Source organism: Lactuca serriola, chromosome 5, assembly GCF_051521515.1.
Source record: "Lactuca serriola cultivar US96UC23 chromosome 5, Lser_US96UC23_V15, whole genome shotgun sequence".
NCBI lineage: Eukaryota > Viridiplantae > Streptophyta > Magnoliopsida > Asterales > Asteraceae > Lactuca > Lactuca serriola.
The window spans coordinates 323978662-323987529 of NC_136412.1; the positions used below are offsets into that span (position 1 = coordinate 323978662).

Consider the following 8868-nt stretch of genomic DNA (forward strand, 5'->3'; position numbering starts at 1 on the left):
CCAATTTATTGTCTATAAAAGAATACAACTTTATATGGATGATATAACTATAATCGGGTAAATTTGTCCAAAGTTATCTTTTTGTTCTCTTTTTTCTTTTTTATTTCAACTTGGTTCGCAGGATCAGTGTCTTTCTTGTTGGGCGAGGGCATTCGATTCTAAAGTCTTTTCCTAAACCACTTCTCGTTCAATTGCTAAAATAGACATAAGGTTTTCTAAATGAGATTGAGTTCCACGAATGTACAAGCTAGAAAGATGATATTTTCTCCTGTTATATCTATTTGTGCATCAAGTTCGAAGAAGATCTCAATCTATAATGAATTATAGTACAATGCTATAATAAGAACAAATGAAAGTAAGACGTTATAAAATAATGTAAACTAGGGAAGAATCCCCGCTTTGTGGGGTTGGATATGCCAAAGAAAAGGACAAATCCCTCAAAAGAATCTTTGCTAATATGCAACTAACAAACCATTGATCAATGAAGTCTAGGATAGAGAGGTTCCCTCGAGGTTTCCATTCCCTTCGATTCTAATAGCACAACATATGCTAATAAAAAGCTACACTCATAATGTTATTCCATGTGCCTGAACTGATTACTCACATAATAGCTTATATGATTAGTAAATATATCCTGACGTTTATAATTTCTTCCCTCAACAATGTTGTGCGTTCATGTAATCACTCAAAACAATGGGATGGCACTAAATTACATAAACAAAAGGAAAGTACAATTCTATAATTGGTTGATTATGAAGCTACAATGCTTAAAAATGCCAAATAATGGTAAATAATGACACGTTACCTTGTTGCACTATTAGTCTGTATACACGACCCATGGTAATAAGGTACAAAATAAGGTAAATAATCAGCCGATGAAGACTGCCCCCCTGTAATCAGCAAGTCAAAAAGTCAAAATCATTTTTACTTTATTTTTGGGGGTCGCACAAGTAGTAGCAATATATCTGATGGGATTACCAAAAAAGTCTTCAACTATTGGTCTGAAAATTGAATCTTTATGAGAAAATTCTAAACTTTCAATCAACAAATATCACTTTAACAAACATCTGTTTAAAGGTTATTGTTATCATAAGGGCACAACATCAAATATATAGATTGCAAATCTCAAAAGTACATTTAAGACAATATATATACGAAATATCATATTTTTAAGTTAAATTTTATATTAAAAAAATAAGTGCTACCTATATGTGAAATTACCATAAGCACCTTGATTTCGACTGGAACAACACCTCTCCCAACAGTAATGTTAGTTGCTTTCAAAAAATAACAAATAATAATTTCATTAGACTTTTTTCAAAAAGATTGTTATTAACAAAGATCATAAAATAAAAGCACTTTATACTTATAAAACATCATCCCATTACATGAAGGAACAAAAAAACAACTTCAGTTTTTTTTTATTCCCTACGTAAGGAGTACTCCATTCTATGCCTATGCGGTAAACGAACATGATTTTTTTTTTTGCATTCCACCGGAATCCACAAATCCATTCCTTTATCAATTACTATATACCAAACACTACAGATTCAAAGATACTAAACTTACCATCATGGCCCAAAGAAAAACTATGAATCTGCCTTCAGGAAGTCCATATAATCCTGCAACCATTATCGTTAATCGAGTCTGATAATTTATAGAAACTAATCTTCCAACCGCATAGAAACCCAAAATCCAATTAACAAATTTCACAATGTCCCAATCATTCTCCATTAAAACAAATTTTGGCTTTAAAAAATCAATCATATACATATAAACTACCAGCTGATGATCCATGGGACTGTTTAAAGGATACATGTAGTTTCTAAACCGATTATGCCCACTTGTTCATTGACATGGTGGACCTCCAAAAATAAAGTCAATGTCACCCTGGTCAACATAGTCAATGTACTTTCAGCATTTAATGAAAACACCAAAAAAGAGATAATGAAATATGAAAATGGAAAGAAAAGTTATCTTACAGGAAGAGGTGGTAATCTTGATTGGTATCCTTTGTTTACAAATTCCTTTACACATTCCATAAAGTTCCTATTACAAAAAAGACATTCATGTAATTATGTAAACTAATGTAGATACTAATTTTTTATTTTTGGAAACATCTTTTAAGAGGAAATTGGCAAAATAGTCAATATAGTAAAATCATAAGTTCCCTGATTGAATTTACTATATCTTGTAGGAATTCTATCGAACAGGTGGTGTGCATATCTAAAAAACAAAACAACCAACCTTAGATGTTGCGTATCCAACAGGTAGTGCAAGCACTGGTTTAAACGCAATTCACGTTGTTGACATGGAAAACAAAAAAAATCAAAATTAAAAAAACGCAAAAGGAAACAGGTTGTATTGCATTCGTGGTGTCGATAGAGGAAAAAGGGTCTACGTTCACCTCCGAATGGGAAATTCATGGGTATTCCTTCAACCTGTGTCATCTAACATCTCTCTGCCCATAGCCTACGAAATTTTAGCTTTTGCAGCCAAAAGCCAATCGAATGGAGTTGGTGGCGGTGTTGTCGGTCAATTTACAGAGGTTAAGGCAGAATGGGCTGTAGAAGCACGAAGGAAAGATGGAGAGACCACTGGTAAAGCGACATAGGACATGCGAAGTAAATGTAGGCGGTGGAAAGTAGTAGGTGGAGCGGATGTCAGTGGGAGGAAAGAAAAAAAGGGGAAGAAAGATCATACCTGGTCAGTTAACGTTCGTCAAATGATTTACAGATGAGACTGGAGATGGAGACGTAGACGACAAAAATGGAGTTTAGATAACATCCTGAGATCAGCTTCCTCGCCCGACTGATTTCATCGGTTTGGTATTGAAGTGGGAGAAGGTTGAGATCAATGTTCATCTATGCCCTCTGTCTAAGGAAAGAAAAAGTCTCAAAGAGAAGAAGTGGTGGAAGGAAGAAACTGGAAGGGCGTAAGAATTAAAGCGAAAAAAATCACAGCATGCATACGGGAATTGGTCGGAGAACAAATGGAGAAGAAAACAATGAATCGAGGGTGAAATCGATCGATGGGCGGTGAGATATCGGGTTAAGAGCCTATGGCCACCAATCCAATTCTTATTGGGTAATAGGTGGACACTAATATGCTAAAAGAAAAAACCAAAAAATATACAAATTAAAAAAAAAAAAAAAATCAGCCAATTATAGAAACGTACAGTTAATCATGTATTTGTAAATTACTAGAGATGAGGATAGGCGGGTACCCGTCTCATTTGATGAGAACCGGAACCGGCGGTTCCTATAAAGTTAGAACCGGAACCGGAACCGCTCTAGGCAGTTCTTAAATGTTTGGAACCAGTCCCGGAACCGGCGTTTCCGGTTCCGGAAGCGGGTAACCCGGTTACGTTAATTTTGTTATTTTTTGTCGATAAAACTGCAATTTAGTTCGATTCAAATCAAGTCAATTCGGACCAAAGACGGACAAAACCGAACCAATATATATATTATAAACCGGTCTAAGTAACACACATATTTATATGAAATAATATATATATATATATATATATATATATATATATATATATTCCGGCGGGTACCCAGCGGGTAGCAGTTCCAAAAAAACAAGAACCGGAACCGGAACCGCTTAAGGCGGTTCCATAACTTTAGGAACCGGAACCGGAACCGTTTAAGGCAGTTCCGGTTCCAAAATCGGCAGTTCCGAGGCGGTTCCGGTTCCAAAAGCAGGTACCCGGCTCCGATGTTCATCCCTATAAATTAGTATATACTAATTTACAAGGGGCTGATAAACAGGATTTTGCTTTCATTGGTGGATATTTATTTTTTGTTTTTCTTTTTCTTTTTGGTGGGTTTCGTTTAATTTTTTTCTCTTTTCCGAGATAATATTCTATATACTAATTTACAAGGGGCTGATGAACAGGATTTTGCTGTCATTGGTGGATATTTAGTTTTTGTTTTCCTTTTTCTTTTTGGTGGGTTTCGTTTAATTTTTTTCCCTTTTCCGAGATAATATACTGGATAGTGGATTACAAGTCATGGCCATGTGTTATTTCCTCAAACAATCCACCGCCCATACACACTTTTTCGATGTTCCCCACCGCTTCCCATTCTATAATCTCTCTGTATTCTTCTCTACCGCTTCTTATTTCTCCATCGCCTTACAGTTCACACTTTTAGTTGCCGATCCTTCCATCCTCTAATCGATGTGTCCACCGCTTGCTTCTTCCTCCACCTTCTCTCTTCGATCGCTGTAAATGCCGACAGCCACAAAAATTTGCTTTCGATTCAAAATGTCTTTGGTGAAAAATAACTATGCCATGTCAGGTCTACCGCCAAAGACGGTTCATCAGTTTTGCGTCTTTCCTAATTTCTCCGTCTTCATACGGTTATGTCTCGGTTCCGCTCCTCCCGTTTTCACTTTCTGGCCAACGCTCCTCAATGGCTCCGGCGACGGCACACAGCTTCTCCATCAGGTAAATTTCTGATTTTAGATCCTCAATTTGATCGTTTTAAGTTTTCTTTTATTTTTTATTTTAAATTTTGGTTTTTTTCTCCTAACCCTAATCAAATCCTTCCGATTTACTCTTTCTTTGATTTTGATTTGTTGTTTCTTCAATTAATACTATTGGATATTTTTAAGGTTTCATTTTGGTGAAAGTTTCATATTTTTTTAGTAATCAAGTTAGTATTAGTCGATATCTTTATGCACATGTTCTAACTTGGCTTCTTAATCATCAATTTATGAAACTGAAGAAGGCTTGGATATAAGGTAGTGAATTTAATATTCATTACAAATCACTATTTCAGTTAATGTGGATTCTCCTTCCTTATGATCACTAAAAATTATAACCTTGAATGTCAATTTATCTCTGTATCAGTACTCTCTGAGGCCGCATTTGTATTTTATTTGTGCATATTCGCAGGCGACTTTCTAAGTTCAAGTTGGTTTTGCGGGAATTGTTTTTTTCCGGTGTTGGTATGTATCACTGTTTTTTTGTCTGTAGTACATAATAGACTTATTTGCTCACTATTTTTTATGTGGTTTAATGCAAACAAGCGTATAATAGGTTCTGATTTTGCTTAAACAACAATCAACTTAAAATGAAGACCACAACATCAATGACCAAGCCAAGTTCTGATTTTGTTTCTACTTTTCCTATGCTCTTTTGTCACTTTGGTCATTACTTCTGTTCTTTAAAGTCTTCTAAATATAACTATAATCAACTTCATTAAGTAACATAAAAATAATTATTGTAATTTGTCGCTGACTAGTAAAAGGAATGAGAAGGATTTAGAAAGCTTAAGTGTTCTACCTAAATATAGAAGCATGTGTTGGAAATTTAGTAAAAATATTTATATTTTTACTAACTTTGGACATATATAAATATATACATATGTTGTATATATAACGAACTCTAAGTGGGTTTGTGTTCTCCTCCATGAGGACTTCAAAACGATATATTATATGTTCAAAATAGAGTATAAGTGAATGAGATATCGATACTCAAAGATGGGTATTTGAGAATAAGTTTAGCAAAAAAGAGGAATGTGGGAATGAGTCCCACATTGGTAGAGAGACCAAACTCAACAAGGTTTATAAGTTTCATTGCATGGAAGGCTTACAAGCTTGTGTCTATGGTTATGTTACAATTCCTACCCGCGCGCAGGGGGGGTGCAAATCTTGGTTCCATAGACCAAAAACACCGAACTCGTGCATGGGCGCAACCTGCGGACACGAATGCAGCTCCGAAAACTCGGGCGCGCGCTACCCTCAATTTTGTAAAGTTTTAGTCCCTATTTTTTTTCCGTTTTGCAATTCAACTATAAAAGAAGACCTTGTCTTCTCATTCAGAGTCCCTATTTTTTTCCTTTTTGCAATTCAACTATAAAAGAAGACCTTGTCTTCTCATTCAGACACACGAATGAAAACTCTTTTCTTCTTCTTCCTTCTCTGCACTCCTACTTCCGGTGATTCTTTCAGGCAAGTGGTGATATCCGGCAGTACACAATACTGTTTAGGTTGTTGTACGCTTGGAACAGACAGCGAATCTGTTTAAGGGAATCGAGTCCAAATCGAGCCTCAGCCACATCGTTTGTGTCTAAATTTTCTTTATAGGAACCTTACAAGGACGAAAATCGAAGACCTTATACTAACAGTCTTAAACAGATTTTTTCTTTGTTATAAAAACTTTCGTTTTTCTGTTCTTTTATTCTAAAATTGAGTTTGTATCCATTTTTATTTTTCCTGTAATAATATATTTTGGTTGTGGTTACGATTATGTCAGAATGTATGCAACTCCCGTTGGTACTGGAACTCCTGTTGTTGGTGCTACCCCTGCTGTGAACCAAAATGCACTGGTTCCAAACATCATGGCTAATCATGCTGAGAGACCTGAAAAATTTTCTGGTCTGAACTTCAAGAGGTGGCAATAGAAGATGCTATTCTACTTGACCACCTTGAACCTGGCTCGGTTCCTAACAGAAACTACTCCTGTAATTGCTGAGGGACAGGCTGATGCTCAATCTGTCAATGCAGTGGATGCATGGAAGCATTCAGAATTTCTGTGCCGCAACTATGTGTTGAATGGGCTAACAGATGCACTTTACAATGTTTATTGTAAAGTTGCAACTGCTAAGGAACTATAGGAGTCGTTGGAAAGGAAGTATAAGACAGAAGATGCTGGAACTAAGAAGCATGTTGTTGCTAAGTTCTTGGAATACAAAATGGTTGACTCAAAATCCGTTATGAGTCAAGTCCAAGACCTTCAGGTCATCATACATGATAACAATGCAGAAGGGGTGGATCTTAATGAATCATTCCAAGTTGCATCAATGGTTGAAAAGCTTCCTCCTGGTTGGATAGACTTCAAAAATTACCTTAAGCATAAGCGAAAGGAGATGTTTGTGGAGGAACTGGTGGTGCGTCTTCGCATTGAAGAAGACAATAGAATGGCCTTGAAGAAAGGCAGTGAAGTTGAAACTTCTAAGGTTCATATGGTGGAAGTTGGTCAAACTTCCGAAAGCAAAGTCAAGGGGCCTCACAAAGGGAAAGCAAAGGGCAAAAACCTAGGCCCCAAGGCAGGAACTTTCAAGAAGAAGTTCAAGTGCTACAACTATGGCCAACTGGGTCACAAGGCTTCGGAGTGCCCTCAACCTAAGAGGGAAAACCGTCAAGAAAACATGGTGAATGATAACATGGAGTTGGTGGCCATGATAACTGATCTCACGGCTATGGTTTCTGAAGTGGATCTCATGAATACAAATTCAAAGTAGTGGTGGATTCACACGGGAGCTACTCGTCATGTGTGTCATGACAAAAGTGTTTTCAACACCTGCAAAGAAGTTGAAGATGGTGAGAAACTCTACATGGGAAATCCAGCTACCGTGGATATCAAAGGTGTTGGTGATGTCATTCTAAAAATGACTTCGGGGAAAGAAGTGAAGCTTAGGGATGTTTTGTATGTTCCTGAACTACGTAAGAATCTAGTGTCGGGTGGTTTGTTGAACCAATTTGGTTTTAAGTTAGTGTTTGAGTCGGACAAGTTTGTTTTGTCCAAAAATGGTATGTTTGTGGGAAAAGGATATGCCTTGAATGGCATGTTCAAATTGAATGTAATGGTGACAAACAAAATGAATAATGAAAGTTCTAGTTCTGCTTATTTGCTTGAGTGTTCAAATGTTTGGCATGGTCGATTAGGACATGTAAATTACAATTCAATTAAGCGATTAATTAAACTAAAATACATACCAAAACTTAATATTGACTCAAATCACAAATGCCCCACATGTGTTGAAGCCAAACAAACTAGATTGTCTTTCCAAACAATCAAAAGAAACACCGAACCTCTTGATTTAATTCACACTTATGTGTGTGATCTAAAGTCAATTCCTACTCAAGGTGGGAACAAATACTTCATTACATTCATCGATGATAGCACGAAATATTGCTACATATATTTACTTAAGAGTAAAGATGAAGCAATAGACAAGTTTGTCTTGTACAAAAATGAAGTTGAGAATCAACTCAACAAGAGAATTAAAGTGGTTAGAAGTGATAGGGGAGGGGAATATGTTTCTCCCTATGCTGATTTTTGTGCTAAAAATGGAATTCGTCATGAATTCACATTGCCCTATTCACCTCAATCCAATGGAATTGCTGAAAGAAAGAACCGTACCTTGAAAGAAATGGTCAATGCCATGATAATTAGTTCGGGTGTAAACCAGTCAATGTGGGGGGAAGCTATTTTGTCGGCTAACTATCTTTTAAATAAGATACCTCGCAAAGAAAAGAATGAAACATCGTATGAACTTTGGATGGGAAGAAAGCCATCATATAAGTACTTACGAGTGTGGGGGTGCCTAGCTAAAGTTGTAGTGCCACCACCTAAGGTACAAAAGTTAGGGCCTAAAACAGTGGATTGTGTATTCATTGGGTATGCACAAAGTAGTAGTGCTTATCAGTTCCTTGTGCATGATTCTAAGAATCCTGAAATACACACGAATACCATAATGGAATCAAGGAATGCTTCATTCTTTGAAGATGTGTTTCCCTGTTTGAACAAGGAAGTTGAAAGCCCATCTTTACCAAATAACGAAGCTGTTCGAGAGGAAGAACAAGCTCAATCCGAGGAGGAAGAGATAGAACCCAGAAGAAGTAAGAGGGCTAGAGTTGAAAAATCATTTGGTGATGATTTTTTCACCTATGTGGTGGAAAGTGAACCTAAAACCTACCAAGAGGCGGTAACTTCTTCTGAGGGACCTCGATGGAAGGAAGCCATCAAAAATGAGGTAGAATATATCTTACAAAATCATACATGGGAACTAGTGGATCTACCTCCAGGTAGCAAGCCACTAGGTTACCGTTGGATTTTTAAGAGAAAGATGAAAC

At 36.6% G+C, this 8868-nt stretch overlaps 1 pseudogene across 1 annotated transcript; it reads right to left on the reverse strand.

Annotated features, from left to right (window-relative positions):
• Positions 1-448: 448 nt before the first annotated feature.
• Positions 449-3159, reverse strand: LOC145055121 (DNA (cytosine-5)-methyltransferase CMT3-like; annotated as a pseudogene). Its single transcript, XR_013685082.1, has 5 exons — positions 2248-3159; positions 1983-2049; positions 1570-1890; positions 1222-1277; positions 449-890 (listed from the first exon to the last, which is right to left on the reverse strand). The product of XR_013685082.1 is annotated as a DNA (cytosine-5)-methyltransferase CMT3-like (transcript).
• Positions 3160-8868: the final 5709 nt, after the last annotated feature.